The sequence below is a fragment of the Monodon monoceros genome, unplaced genomic scaffold (assembly GCF_005190385.1).
Source record: "Monodon monoceros isolate NGI ecotype Baffin Bay Population unplaced genomic scaffold, NGI_Narwhal_1 Super_Scaffold_18, whole genome shotgun sequence".
NCBI classification, from domain to species: domain Eukaryota; kingdom Metazoa; phylum Chordata; class Mammalia; order Artiodactyla; family Monodontidae; genus Monodon; species Monodon monoceros.
The window spans coordinates 43,984,020-43,999,494 of NW_021703774.1; the positions used below are offsets into that span (position 1 = coordinate 43,984,020).

The following is a 15,475-nucleotide window of genomic DNA, read 5'->3' on the forward strand; positions in this document are numbered from 1 at the left end:
TTAAGCAGGAAGACATTAAATTAATGCTGTACAATACTAGATGAACTCTAGTTAGAAAGTTTCTTTTCCCTCAAAACTTCAGAAGTAGTACCCTGTTAATCACATGGTGAATTGGGTAGATATCTCTGATTACAAAAATCATCTCTTTACTGGCTTTCTGCTATGGTAATGCTACAAAATTAGATTAGTTCAGCTCAGTCGACTTTTATTGAGCATCTACTATGTGCTAACACTTTGCCGAGTGCTTGGAATAAAGATACTAATGTAACTAGGACACAAGTTCCTTGAGAGCAGAAATCTTGTTCACCAGCGTATACCTAGCACAATGCTTGGCATGTAATAGATGCTCCTTAAATAGGCGTTAAGAGAATGAAAGACTGGGAATCTTTGATCCCAGTGTGTATATGAAATAGAATAGTTCATATGAGCTTGGTTTGCCTCACTTTACCACTTAAAAGCAGACATTCCTATCAAGATTGCATTTAGTCCCCCAGAGGCTTTCTCTGTTTAGGCAGTGTGTCTCAAATGGAAATTCACGCCTGCCTATTCTATATCCACTCCATGGATTTCTTTTCAGCTGTGCTCCAAATATCTAATTGTTATCTGCTTATCTGAGATGAAAATTGCAGGCCACCAATAGTTTGTTAATAACAAGCTGTGTATATATCACAGTTTACAGAACACTTTTATATCCATTATTTCACTGACTCTTCAGAACAGTCCTCCAAGGTATTATTCCTACTTCACAGAGGAGGGAAATGTGATTTCTGTGGTTAACTAACTCTCCCAAACATTGAGTTCATAAGTGGCAGAGCTGAGGCTCAAAGCTAGGTAATCTGACTCCAAGTCCAGGATACATTCCATTATGCCACACGTGCCTTCCCACTCTGTGCTGCATACACAGCTCCAGCATTTTTCTTCTCTCTAATGGGTAAGCAGTCTGAGGCAAACATCTCCAGAGCTTCCTCTCAACACTAGTATTTACTCCAGTCCTCAATGTGGTCTACTTTCAAGAAGCCAGAGATAATGCTAGATATAATAGCGTATGAACCTGATCTGTTGACAAAAAACCATCAGGTTTTGTTTTTGTTTTCTTAGAAAAGTTAAGAAAACAAAACAAAATTAAAACTAAAAGGTAGGTTAAAAGACTGGAATATCTTGGGATTTAATCACTATATATATGTATATGTAAATATATATATATATAAACTGTCAAAATATATCTTCTACCAGAATCTTTATTTGCCATCTTTTAGATGTGTTGTGCTTTCTTTGAAAGGGTCAAATTAAGTAGAAACATTGTAGAAAGGCCTAAAGAGACCTATAATTCAAGGTGGCTTCAGGAAGCAGGCAACTCAAGATTTGCTACCTCTTCAGCTGAAAAAATATAGCTCTAGCCACAAGCTTTAGTGAAGTTTTTTTAATTTGTATTTCAACATAGTGTATTTCTTTTTGTGACACTTCCCTTTTGGTGTTTTAGTTCATTGTTCCTTTTTATATTCCTAAGACAACCAAAATAATTGGTGCTACTCTTAACTGTTCAGCTTAAACAGATTAAATGAGATGGGCTGGTAGAGCTTTTGGGGAGAACTAAACAATACTGCTATTTCCCTTCTATGGAGACTTGGAATGGTATTTTATATGTCCCAGATGTGGCCACATTCTGCCTAACATCTGTTAGTGCCTTTTAGTAAAATAATGAACTAGGATGTGTTTGAAAAAAGGCAAAAGAATAAAAGTTTTCATTCTGATGCAGCACAACTAGCCAACTGTTTCTTTGTAGTTAATGATGGAGGATATTATTGTGATATCCAACTTGATATATAAAATAAAGTATGATTTAATAACTGGCTTTAGTTTTCTAATGTGAATTAAGTTTATTCTATTCAAAGAAACTTTGCAGGGTTTTTCCTTTTAAAATGTTTACTGCAAGAGATGAGAACTGTGCCTTGGCATTGATCTAGGAACACCAAGAATAATCCTGGAAACTAGCAAGGGATAGATAATTAAGATCAAAACTTAGAACTAAAATGGAAATTTCTCTGGAAAAGAAGGCTGGAAGATCCCAGGGGAAAGTACAGATGAAGAGTGCGAAATATTTAAATCAAGTTACAGCTTGCTCAAACTGCCCTTGTGGACAATTTAATTTTTCCCACTTAAAACAAGCATGGAAGAATAGTTTTTGTGGGTGAGAGAGTGGAGGGTAAAGACATCTCTTATCTAACACATTTCTTGGAAATGTTTTTCAGTAAAGAATTTAAAAGAACTGCCAGATCCCAACCATACAAAGAAAATTTTGTTTTATTTTAGACTACATCAAGATGTAGAAAACCCTGCAGTATCCATTAGCCTTTAATACTCCACAAAAGTAAACCATTGAAATATACATTGAATAACATACTGAAGTAGGTTACAATTCAGGTAAATCTGAAAACCATTCTGGTCAACCTAGAATACCAAGGTTTTATGTGTTACATCCAGGAAGAGATTTTTTCCTAAGGATTTTAGTCTGTAGAAAATTTTTTGTTTTATATTTTTAAAAAAATTTATTGAAGTATAGTTGACTTACAATAGTATATTATTTTCAGGTGTACAACATGGTATTTCAATATTTTTATAGACTACACACCACAAATATTATACAGTATTATAAAGTATTGACTATCTTCCCTGTGCTGTATATTACATCTCTGTGTCGTATTTATTTTATAACTGCTAGTTTGTACCGCTTAAGCCTTTCACCTGTTTTGCCCCTCCCCTGCCCCTCTGGAAACCACTAGTTTGTTCTGTGAGTTTGTTCTGTGAGTCTGTTTCTGTTTTGTTATATTTGTTCGTTTGTTTCATTTTTTAGATTCCACGTAAAGGAAAACGTACAGTATTTGTTTTTCTCTGTCTGAGTTATTTCACTAAGCATAACACCTTCCAGGTCCATCCATGTTGTCCCAAATGGCAAGATTTCATTCTTTTTTATGGCTAATATTCCACTGTATATATTGTTTCATCATTTTTAAATAAACACATTTCATAAGTCATGCTTATAAGATCAGAATTGACTGTGGTTCCTTAAGAATTATGAGTTCTGCCACATATGGAGTAAGATAAGATACAGGTAGCTGCAAATAAATCTTCTTGTCATAGTATCCTGTTAGGTATATACGGGTGGCCTAACTCACCTGGTTGTGTCCCTCTCCAATACTCACTCATCCTCTGATCTCATCAGCTTTTGTTCTAGAACAGTATTGATGTTCAGAGTTAGTGGATTTCCAATTCCTTGACTTCTTGACTCATACATCCTTAGCTCCAGTTTCACTTTTGGACTTCATCACATTAGCTGCCCTGTTTTGACTCTCCCTCTCCTAAAATTCAAAAGACTACTCTGGGCCTGAGCTCAACACAGCTGTCCTTTCTTCTACATGATCCAGTTCTTAGCTATTTGCCAACCTATTCATTTCCTGACTTGGCTCTTTAATTAGGCTTGGCCATATTCTCATCTAAGCCGTTAGCTTGTGGCTTCACACATAGTGAATGCAAATTACATTACAAGAAGACGTCACAACTATAACCTGTAGACACCATGTCATTCATGGTATGGAAAAAGAGCCATCTCTGTCAACAAACAGAAAATACAGACCTCTTCAGTGGAAAAGAACAGAGAAGGAATGAGGTTGCTATCTTTAGAAATGAATACTCCAGGAATGATCTTGGGTCAGGAGAGCCCATGTTAAGAATGTCATGTGATGTTATTGCAGCTACCCTAGGAAAAATTCTGACCAACAGGAAAGTTTGTTATTGGGGGACTTTCAGGTAGAACTGCATTTGGATGTTGATTTTAAAGTCTTGTCAAAACACAGTAACATTTCATACCAAGAGTAGAAGTTTAAAATGCTATATATTAATCCTAAATTCCAATTGGGACTCAAAGTTTGACTAGTTCTCAAACCACATTTAGTGTCTTTTCTCCCCAATTCATTTGCTTAGATTAGCAGTGTGCAAGTATGTCCCCCCTCCTCCCAGAGTGAAAGTAGCAGGAGGGCAAAATGTCATTACTCATCTTTCAACACCAGTCATTATTCAGCACTTGAAACAAGGTTTTATATATTTTATGTAGATATAGATGTAGATATTGAATATATATGTGTATATATGTATATATATATACATATATGTTTCTGCCTTGCTCCTAAGATACATTTGTTATACCTTTAATTAATGATAACTACAGTTTTGTAAAAGCAGTCAATAAAAATACTTTATATATTTTACAAAAAGTATCTAACTTGATCATTACCATAACATTTAGAGAAATGCAAATTTGAATAGATATAATTTTCTACCTACCATGTTCAGGCAATTATAATACTCACTGTTGGTCAATGTTTATGAACACAGATATTGCACACTTTGTTGATGTTCATGAAAAATGACACAACCTCTTAAAAAGGCAATTTGGTCATTATCTCTCAAAATTTTAAATGTGTATATTTTTAGCCTAAGAAATCCAATTCCAGGAATATATCCTACAGAAGTACTCACACAGTGTACAAAGAAATATATACATGAACGTTAATTTTTGCATTGATTGTGTTTGTAAAAAACTTAATATAACCTACATTTTTGGCTAAACAAATTTTGGTAAATCCATACAGTAATATATCATATACCCGTTAAAAATGAGACAGAGCTACAAGTACTGACGTAGAAAGGTATCAAAGGTATATTATCAAATAAAATAGTTCTCAGCAATATGTTCCATATATCCCATTTTTGTAATACAGAAATATTTTTTAAATATACACCAAACTATTAGGAGGGATTGAGTATATTTAAGGAGAGGAGGACTTTAGAGGACTTTCAGTTTCTAAATTGTTTACTTTCTGTATTGTTTGAATGTTTCACAATGGAATAAAACATTGTGTTTTATCACAACAGTAGTAAAGGTACAATTACATGCTTATCTGTTAAAAATGAGTGAAATTTTCAGCACATATCTACCTATTATTAACTGAAGGACTGAGGTAAAGAAAACAATTGTTCTAGATCAGGCATCATCAACAAAACAAATAAGAAAACTAGAACTTGGGAATTCTTGACTTTCTAAGAGATCTGGTAGTGTGGTGGGCTTGAAACTCAGGAATTCAAATGGCTTGTCACTAGACCTCAGTCTCTATTCCCTAACCCTACCTGATAAGAATTTAAGCTAAACAGGGACCAACCAATGCTTATAGAGCCCTCAAAAAGAGTTCTAGGGCCGATATAATTATTTTGGGATTCTCTTCTCCTCCTACTAATTTATATCCCACAGTCTCTAAGGCAAATGTTAGGTGTCGTTTGCTAGTTAGACTCCTTAGTTCTCCCTCAAGAAATTCCTACTGATTTAGCATGTGATTGCAGGAAGCAAGTACAAATTGTAGGTTGAGAATCAAATATTTGAATTTTCCATCTTATACATCTCTATTCCAGGGAACTTTTTCCCCAGACTCTTTGAGATCACCATATAGTAAAAAGTTTGGGCAGTATATTAGGGTGGGTTCAGGAGACTTGACCTCCCTCCAACTATGGCTCAAATGACCTGAGGGGTCACAGCAAAAAGTGCTATCCACTGAAGTTGGGGAAGAGTGGGGATGGAATTGTGCAGAAATAGAGGGACTCAGGGACTGACTGGAAAGTACAGGTGGTTTTTCCAAAGTGGCCGAATGCCCAGAGCTGGAGCCAGAATACAATACACAGGCAAGGAGAAAGTCCAGGAAAGCAGGGCTTAGGAAGTTTAAGGGGGTGCAAGGCACCCAACCTGAAAGCTGAATCAGAGGGTCTGAAGCAAAGAACATCAAGAGTAGCTATCTCTCTGTCTCTTTCAGTGGAGAAGATGAGAGGTGAGGTGAGGAATAAGGGAAATGTACAGTATGGCTTATGTGAGCTGAGGCTGTAAATGGACACCCCGACCCTATGTCCTCAAGTTGCAGGTGGGCCAAATCTGAAGACAAAGGCAAAACAGAGAATTACTGAGTGAGGGTCATGAGAAGCAGAGGGGCAGATAGGAAAATTAGTGATAATGCCCCGAAGTTGGAAGAAGCTCCTGATATAGATGAGAAGAATCAGAGTGCGTGTTGAAAAGAGCCAGGGACAATGAGAGCTGAACATGTGATGACTGGTTTTCTCTTGGTTCTTCTAATCTCTCTGACCCTCTCTAGCTCAGTCTCTTTTGTGGCTTTTCATCATTACCCCAAACTCTAAGTTTTGGAATGTCCCAGGGTTTAGTCTTAGGACGTTATGTCCTCTTAATTTATATCCCCTCCCTTGGTGATCCTATTCAGCCTATCCTATGGCTCTAAGTACTACCCATATTGACAACTCCCCATTTTCTCCAAACTATGAACTTCTGTAAGTTTCTGGAAACTTGAGGACCTCTCCAAACTTATGTCCAACTCCCTATTCAGTCTCTCCACTTGGATGTCCAATGGGCATCTCAAACATAAAATGCCTAAACTGGACTTCATCTTTGAAATGTGAACAAAAAAATGTGATTGATAACTGTCCTTTTATTTGTAGCTGTAATGTCTATATTGCTCTACTGGACCCAGTTAAAAGAAATTCTTCTTTCTAATTACTTGAAACCATTTAAATAACTCAAATTTAAAATGAATGTTTCAAGTATATTCACATACATGTTCATTTATACATTCCCTTAGCAAGTGTCGACAAATAACCAGAGCCAGTAATTCAGAGACATAAGACATAGATAGACCCTATCCTCAAAGAACCCAGCATCTAGTAGGGGAAACAGACACATACTAAATGTGGTGAGGCCAATAAGAGAAAGGCCACAGAAATAATTCTCCCTCGACCGCCATTATTAATTACACACTATGGAACAGCATTTTCTCTCATAAGACTCCACTCGTGGCAATATCGGCTTTAATCCTAGAAGTTGGAAGAGGTGTAGGCAGAGTCACAGCTGTGCTAATATCCAACAACCTCATAAACTTTGTATGTGTTAGGTACCGTGCAAGTATTTTATAAGCATCATCTCATTTAATCTTTACAACAAACCTATGAGGAAGTTACTACCATCATAACTACCATTTTATGGATTAGAAAATGGAAGTTTAGGGAGTTCCCTGATGGCCTAGTGGTTAGGATTCTGGGCTTTCACTGCCACTGCCCAGGTTCAATCCCTGGTCAGGGAACTGAGATACCACAAGTCACGGCGTGGCCAAAGAAAAGAAAATAGAGGTTTAAAGCATTTCGGTACTTGCCTAAGGCACCTCAAGCAATAGGGTGTGCAAATTAATGTCCTTAACCATTATTTTAAACTGCCCTCTCACAACTGGTGGTCCTGCTTTAATTAATAAAAATGGGGATACATTTTTTTGAATATTTGTACTAAAATAAGAGAATAAACGTATGAATAATCGAAATAGTGAATATCCATTACACTTTAGTAATAATCCCCAATTACTAAACATAACTGGATAAAAAGGACTATAGCATAGGAAGTTGTGAAATGGTGGTTCAGTTTTTCAAAGCTCATAGAGACACAGCAAGGATTGATCATTTCAAGTTTCCCACTGATTGCCTTTGGAGACAAGTTCTGAGTTCTAAAGCACATTCTGTGTGAGCTAAGAATGGAAAAATCATCAGACTTGCAAAGGCTAAAAGAATAGAAGCCAAAGTCTATAGGAATACAGTCTTCCAAATTTATTATCTGTTATGCATTGATTTATCACATGTGGCGGGAATTTAAAACAGATGTGTGTTTTGTGGAGGAGACTATCCCATGACAGGGGAGAGGAATGTGACCTCAACTTGAAAGTAAAGAATCAGAACTCGTACATGGTTCAGAAGTTTCCTTTTATGCTAGTCATATAATGAAATAAAAGTTCTCCAATCATCTTTTCAAATTAACTGGGACTTCATTTCTTAATCTGGAACTTGTTGAAACTTCTGGCTTTTGAAATGCAGTTATTTTCATTGAAATGCAATTATATTTGAAAAATATTTCAAAGATCTAAGATTTTCTGAGTAACTTTTACTTAATCTAAAGCAAAATATCCTTGGAAAATACAGCTTTGATATGTAAATATTAACATTTACACATCCCTATTTTCTCTGTTCTCATCTGTAATTTCAGACATCACATTTCAATAGCTAGAATTCAATAACACATCTTTGTCTGACATCTGCTTTTTTTTTAACTGAAGCTATAAAGAAGTCTATTCTTTTCAGATCACATTTAAGTACCAAAAGTAATTTCATTTTAAAGATTATATCTAAGGAAAAAAAAGATTCTTTTCTACATTAGCCTAACATATCTACCTACAGTTATATAAACTTTCTATTTTTCAATACTTCGAAATTATTCATAAATATTTCTCATAATAAGTGTTTTAGTTTGGAAACAGTCTTGAGACAAAAAATGCACAATATAGAATAACTTTGTAGTCTTTCGTCTAGTTTTGAGGGAAAATTATCTTAAAAATCATTAGTTAAGCAAAAATGCTTTTCTCAAAAGTACATGTGATTTAGCTTTCAGTTTATTTTTACTATCCATTTATATGATCAGATAAAATTTTAAAAATAATTCATCAATTTAGACAGTTTCTATCACAGGGGAAAAACTCAAGACAACTGATCATACTGTGGAGACATCCACATGTGCACACATACATGTATATTGAACACCAAAGAGAGTTAATTTGCTCAAAGCTAGAGTGATCATTGACAGTCTAAGAAAAGCAGAGAAGGAAGGTCCCTCTCCCTGTAAGAAGTTTTTGAAGGAAACTAGACACATGCCTGGAAGAAGCTACCTGAATTTCTCACTGCATGTCTATAAACTGCCAAAACGATTTGTTCATTTGTTTAACTTTCCTCAAACATGTATTGAGCACTCATTGTGTTCTGGACATTCTTCTAGGCATGAGGGGGAAAGAAAATGAAAAAGATGTATAAATGATATGTCTTGCTTAACAAGCTTAAGGTTTCTTAAGGAGGTAAAAGTGACATGCAGTGAAATGCAATACCTGGTAAGTGTACAACTGGGTGAGCTTTAACAAATGTAACCATGTAACCAACACCCCAATCAAGATATAAGACACTTTCATCACCCCTAGAAAGTTCCTTTATGTCCTCCTTCAGTCAATCTCCCTTCCCAAATAGGCAATCATGTTCTGATTTCTATCACCATGGATTAGTTTGTCTGCTCTTGAAGTCACATAAATGGAATTATACAATACATATTCTTTTGTGTCTGATTCCTTTACTCTGTCCAGTGTTTTAGAGATTCATCCATATTGTTGTATTAGTAGTTCATTCCATTTTATTACTGAGTAATATACCTGTGTATAAATATACAACATTTTTTCAAAAATCCATAATCTTGTTGATGGACATTTGTGTTTGTTTCCAGTTTTTGGAATAAAGCTGCTATTAATATTCTTGGTCAAGTTTTTGTGAATTTATATTTTCCTTCTCTTGGATAAACACCTAGGATTGGAACTGCTGGGTCATTAAGTGGGTGTATAATTTTATAAGCTCCCAAACAGTTGTCCAAAAAAGCTGTGCCATTTTATACTCCCATGAGCAGTGTATGAGAGTTCCACTTATACCACAAGCTTGCCAACAACTGATGTTGCCAATCTTTAATTTTAGCCATTTTAGTGGGTGTGAAGTAGAATTTCAATGTAGTTTGAATTAATATTTCCCCAATGACTAATGATGTTAAGTATCTTTTCACGAGCTTATTGACCACTTGTATGTCTACTTCTGTAAAATGTCTGTTCAAGTCTTTTGCCTATTTTTAATTGAGTTTTTAAATCCTTTTATTTGTAGGAGTCCTTTATAATGGTCTAATGACATAAGCTCTTTATCAGGTATATGTATAAGATTATTCTCTCTCAGTTTTTTAATAGACTTTATTTTTTAGAACAGTTTTAGATTAACAGCAAAACTGAGCAGAAGGTGTAGAGAATTCCCATATACCTCATGCCCCTACACCTCCTCCCTCACTATCAACATTCTGCACCCAAAGTCCATGGTTTACATTAGGATTTTCTCTTGATGTTGTACATTCATTGGATTTGGACATACATCCACCATTATAGTATCATAAAGAGTAGTTTCATACAGAGTAGTTTTAATGCCCTAAAATTCCTGTATACTCTGCCTATTCATCTCTCTCTTCCCTGAACCCCTGACAACCACTGATCTATCTACTGTCTTTGTAGTTTTGCCTCTTTCAGAATAGTTGGAATCATACAGTATGTAGCCTTTTCAGATTGGCTTCTTTCACTTAGAAATATGCATTTAAGATTCCTCCATGTCTTTTCATGGCTTGATAGCTCATATTAATATTTCACTGTCTGGATGTACCAGTTTATTTATCCATTCACCTACTGCAAGATATCTTGCTTGCTTCCAAGTTTTGGCAATTATTAATAAAGCTGCTATAAACATCCATATACAGGTTTTTGTGTGGACATAACTTTTCAACTCATTTGGGTGAACACCAAGGAGCACAATTGTTGGATCATATGATAAGAGTATGTTTAGTTTCGTAAGAAACTGCCAAACTCTCTTCCAAAATGGCTGCATCATTTCGCATTCCCACCAACAGCGAGAGTTCCTGTTGCTCCACATCCTCACCAGCATTCGGTTGTTAGTATTTTGTATTTGGGCCATTCTAATAGGTATATAGTGGTATCTCATTGTTGTTTTAATTTGTAATTGCTTAATGACACATACTGTTGATCATCTTTTTCATATGCTTATTTGCCATCTGTATATCTTCTTGAATGAGGTGTCTGTTTAGGTTTTTGCCCATTATTTAATTAGATTGTTCTAATTAAAGAATTTGGTATATACACGCATTGTGAATAGATTAACACTATCAAGCTAATTAACGTATCTGTCACTGCACATAGTTTCTATTTTTTGTGTGTGTGGTAAGAATACTTAAAATCAACTGTCTTAAAAATATGGACTGCTTCTAGAATTTGCATGTCATCCTTGTGCAAAAGCCATGCTAGTCTTCTCTGTATCATTCCAATTTTAGTATACAAGCCGCTGAAATGAGTACTCAAGATTTATTTTTTCCATACATTTTTTCCAGTTGTTCCAACACCATTTGTTTAAAAGGCTTTCCTATCCCATTGAATTGACTTGGCACCTTTGTATTTATAAATATTCAATTAACCGTATATGTGTGGGTCTATTTTTTATTTCACTATTCTGCTTTACACACACACACACATTTTATTTTATGACTGTGTTGTATAATCCAGGCTGGATTCATTATTATATTTTTATTATAATTTACATATTATATTTATTATAATTATATTCATTTTAAAATTCTGTTTTAAAAAACTAAAACAAAAACATTTTCATGGCTTCCTAAAAGTGTTGTGGGCCCTAGGCACTGTACACTGTGATTAAGGATAATTGGCTCTGGTAGGGATAAAGCTAGCTTCTGCACCCGTAGCCATGTCAGAGACTAGGCACAGGGGCCTATGAAATTTCTCTGTGAGCGCAGGCTGGGCTTGTAGCCCCCGAGAGCAGCAATTATCTAGTAACCTGTGATAGGTTACTTTGAATACAGTATTTTCATTTTGTTATCCCTGACCCTTCAGTAAAGTCTTTTAAATATTATGATCCTGACTTAGTTGGTCTATGGGGAATTAAGGAAAATATCTTTATCAGTCAGCGTTCTTGGTTGTAAGCAACAGAAGCTGACTTTAGCTGACTGAGTGGGAAAGGATTTTTATTAAAAGGTATGAAGTAGTTCATAGAATGGTTGGAATATTTGGAACATTAAACTCAAGGCTAAGCTTTTAGGAAGAATGCCCAAAACCACATTCCATGAGCAGGTCTAATGAGGAAAATGTTGCCACCACCAGGCACTAGAAGTTACAATTTACCCCATTGCAATTTTGTGCCAGGAAAGCAGTTGTACTCTTACTGCTATAGTCATTAGCCCCAATGTATTATTTGTGCCAAGAATTCAATCTTGCAGCCCCTGTACTGCTAGCACAGAGTGAGAGACTGAATGTTTCATTAATAATTATGTAAAAACACTTTGCCGCATATAAGACCAACCAAAATGTCTGAAAAGCAGAAAGTCAGGAGAATAGGGAATTCTCAATTTCTCAAGAAGCCAAAAATACCACGTAATATATATACTCAAGGAGCTCACAGTTTCTGAAGGAGAGAAACATATGCACAACTACTAGTAAAGCCACTCTCCTCTTTAATATAAATGAAATGCTGTGGGAGCAGAGAAGAGAAGACAATTTCAAACAAGGAGAATTTGAGTCTTAGATCTTGAAGAATAAGCAGGATTTTGGTAAGCAGAGAATGAAACATTCCTGGATAAAGGGACCCAAGTGGGCAGATAAGCAGAGTTCAATTGCACGGTGTATTTGAGGAACTGTAAGTGGTCTACTGTGGGTGGTGGAGAGGCTGCGGTGAGGTGTGAGGCTGAAGAGGTTGATGACTATTATGTCATGTGAGCCTTACTTAAATACGAGCTCCGGAGTTCAAATTTTACTCTGGAAAGCCCATTGGAAGTTTTTGAAAACAGGAAGTAATATGGTACTCAACTTCATCACTGTGCTTGAGGTGGATTAATTATCCTAGGTTAGAGGAACAGTAAGAGACGCTGGGGAAGTGATACAAGAGTTAGATGGACTTTGGACTAGCTTACTCCAACGTGCTTTCTGACCATAAGACTTGATCATTGGAGAGAAAAAGACAATTGGCAGAGATAGCAAATACTGGCCAAAGTACTTCAGGAATAAGGTAATGAGAACCTGGACCTGGTGGTAATAGAGGGCGTGGAAAAGAATACACACATTTGAGAGACATATTTGAGAAAGAAAACCTGTGTTAGTGTCATACTGAATGTGAGAAGTGAGAGAAAGGAGTCCAAAAGTTCCACAGGGTGCTTGAGAACAGAATACTCAGAGTCAATGTTCAGGGAGAGCTATGGCCCTGAAGTCGATGGATTTGCTTGGATGCTTCTGAAAAGAAAAACTCTTGAGCTCTATTGTATTAAAACAGCTTTTTTTTTTAAACTAGTGGAGAAAGCTTTAGCCCACCAGGAAGCTTGTCCTTCCCCAACAGATGGAGTTACAAAGCTTGAACTTGGTCGGGGGCAACTCTGTTCCATAGCAACTAAACCTAGCAAGACACGTAGCCATGAATTAGAATGGGATCCGGAATGTAACCCTTAAGTCCTGGTGTTTTGCTTTGTTCCCTCTGAAGATTCTATTCTAGATATGTTAATTCTGTTCTATCATTCCTACTGCCCCCTTTGCCCTTACAATTCCCATTCCTCTCTTTTTATAAGGCTACCACTTTTCATGTCTTGCACCTGGGAGAATACTAGTACCCATAAGGGAAGGTCAGAGAGGGTGTTCATTTGTGAAAAGGATAAAGAATTTTATTTCAGATGAGTTGAGTGTGAACTAAAGGCAAGAAATCTAGGTGCAAATTTCCAGCAGTAGATAGAAAACACAGATCTGAGCTCAAAAAAGAAATTGGAAATAGACGTACAGATTGCAAAGTCCTGGTCAAAAGCTGAGAGTTAAAGTTACTGAAGATTCCAATGGAAAGTGGTTATAGACAGAGCCAGAGGGCTCTGCTGTGAAACTTGGAGCTTGGTCACCTCTATGCAGTGTAGGGAGGAAAAAAGAGTGAAAGGATCCAAGAACAAAAGAGGCAGTGAAGACAGATGAGAGAAAACCCAGGAGACTGTAGCCTCATGAAAGCAAGGGAAACAGTTTCCAAAAAAAGAGGATCACAGTCCATATTAGTTAAAGTTTTTTAAGTTTAAGAGGTTTGCCAATAACAGGGAGGCCAAAAGAAAGACAAAAAAATAATATAGAATTCAATTAGGCAGAGAGGAGATTCTTACCAAGTCACAGTAACGTCTAAGGTTGTAAAATATGTTGCTTGTTTAAAAGGAAAAAAGGGTCTTTTTGAGGGCATATGCTCTGTCTGTTGGGATCTTCAGCACCTCTAACTCTCAGTTTCTGACTAGGACTTTCCAATCTATATTTCTTTTTCTAACTTCCTTTCTGATTTCATTCTGTGTTTGGTATCTATTTACTAGGTTGGAAGAAAGTGGGCAGGCAGGAGAATGACCATCACTGAAAGAAAGGGCTCAGGAAAGAGCCCTAACTTCATAGTCTCTGATAGACCTCAATCTATGGCATTTTTGTGCCCCAAATTTTAGGCCAAGTAGGATGGAAAATCTGCTACCTTTGGTTGGATAAGTGATTCTGTAACCCTGGGAATATATAGAAAATTATGATATAGCTCAGAAGTATTGAATTCCCATTTTTGTAGTAGTTTAGGGCTATGTTTTATAATATTGTGATAATCCATATGTGTTTGTTGATTATTTAAATGTTTAGATAAATCATGCTGTTTATTCTGTCAGATATTTGAAGTATTTGAAGATTATATAAAATTGGAAAACATAGTTTAAAATATTTTAGGGGAATTTAACTTTTTAAAACATAATTATTTGAATATTAGCCTAATAACAAGTAAAAGTGACCTTTTATACTTTAAATTATTCAATTTATAAATAGAATATGTTGAACTTAAAAATGAGGTTTAACTCTTAAAAAACATAGGGTAAAATATTTATAACATTGGATTTGGCAATGATTTTGAAGATAGGACACCAGAAGCACAGGCAACAAAAGAAAAAATAGATAAACTAAACTTCATCAAAAATTTAAAACTTTTGTGCATCAAAGGACACTATCAAGAAAGTGAAAAGGAAAATCACCATGAGATACCACCTCACGCCTGTCAGAATGGCTATCATTAAAAAGAACACAAATAACAAATGTTGGCAAGGATGTGGAGAAAAGGGAACCCTCATACACTGTTAGTGGGAATGTAAATTGGTGCAGTCACTGTGGAAAACTATATGGAGGTTTCTCAAAAAACTAAAAGTAGAACTACCATATGACCCAGCAATTCCACTTCTGGGTATATATCCGAAAAAACCAAAAAAATCCCACTAATTCGAAAGGATACATGCACCCCAATGTTCATGGCAGCATTATTTACAATTGCCAAGACATGGAAGCAATCTAAGTGTCCATCAACAGATAAATGGATAAAGAAGATGTGGTATATACATACACAACAGAATACTACTCAGCCATAGAAAAGAATGAAATTTTGCCACTTGAAGCAACATGGATGGACTTGGAGGGCATTATGCTAAGTGAAATAAGTCAGACAGAGAAAGACAATTACTGCATTATATCACTTATATGTGGAAACTAAAAAATACAAGAAACTAGTGAGTATAACAAAAAAGAAGCAGACTCATAGGTATAGAAAACAAACTAGTGGATATCAGTGGGGGGGGGGCAACATAGGGGTAGGGGAATAAGAGGTACAAACTATTAGGGGTAAAATAAGCTACAAGGATATATTGTACAGTATAGGGAATATA

The 15,475-nt window shown here is 35.8% G+C and overlaps 1 non-coding gene across 1 annotated transcript; it reads right to left on the reverse strand.

Annotated features, from left to right (window-relative positions):
• Window positions 1–10,964: 10,964 nt before the first annotated feature.
• On the reverse strand, window positions 10,965–11,073 carry LOC114900079. The gene has a single exon (XR_003794706.1). It is a non-coding gene; the product is annotated as a U6 spliceosomal RNA (small nuclear RNA).
• Between the last annotated feature and the right edge of the window lie 4,402 nt (window positions 11,074–15,475).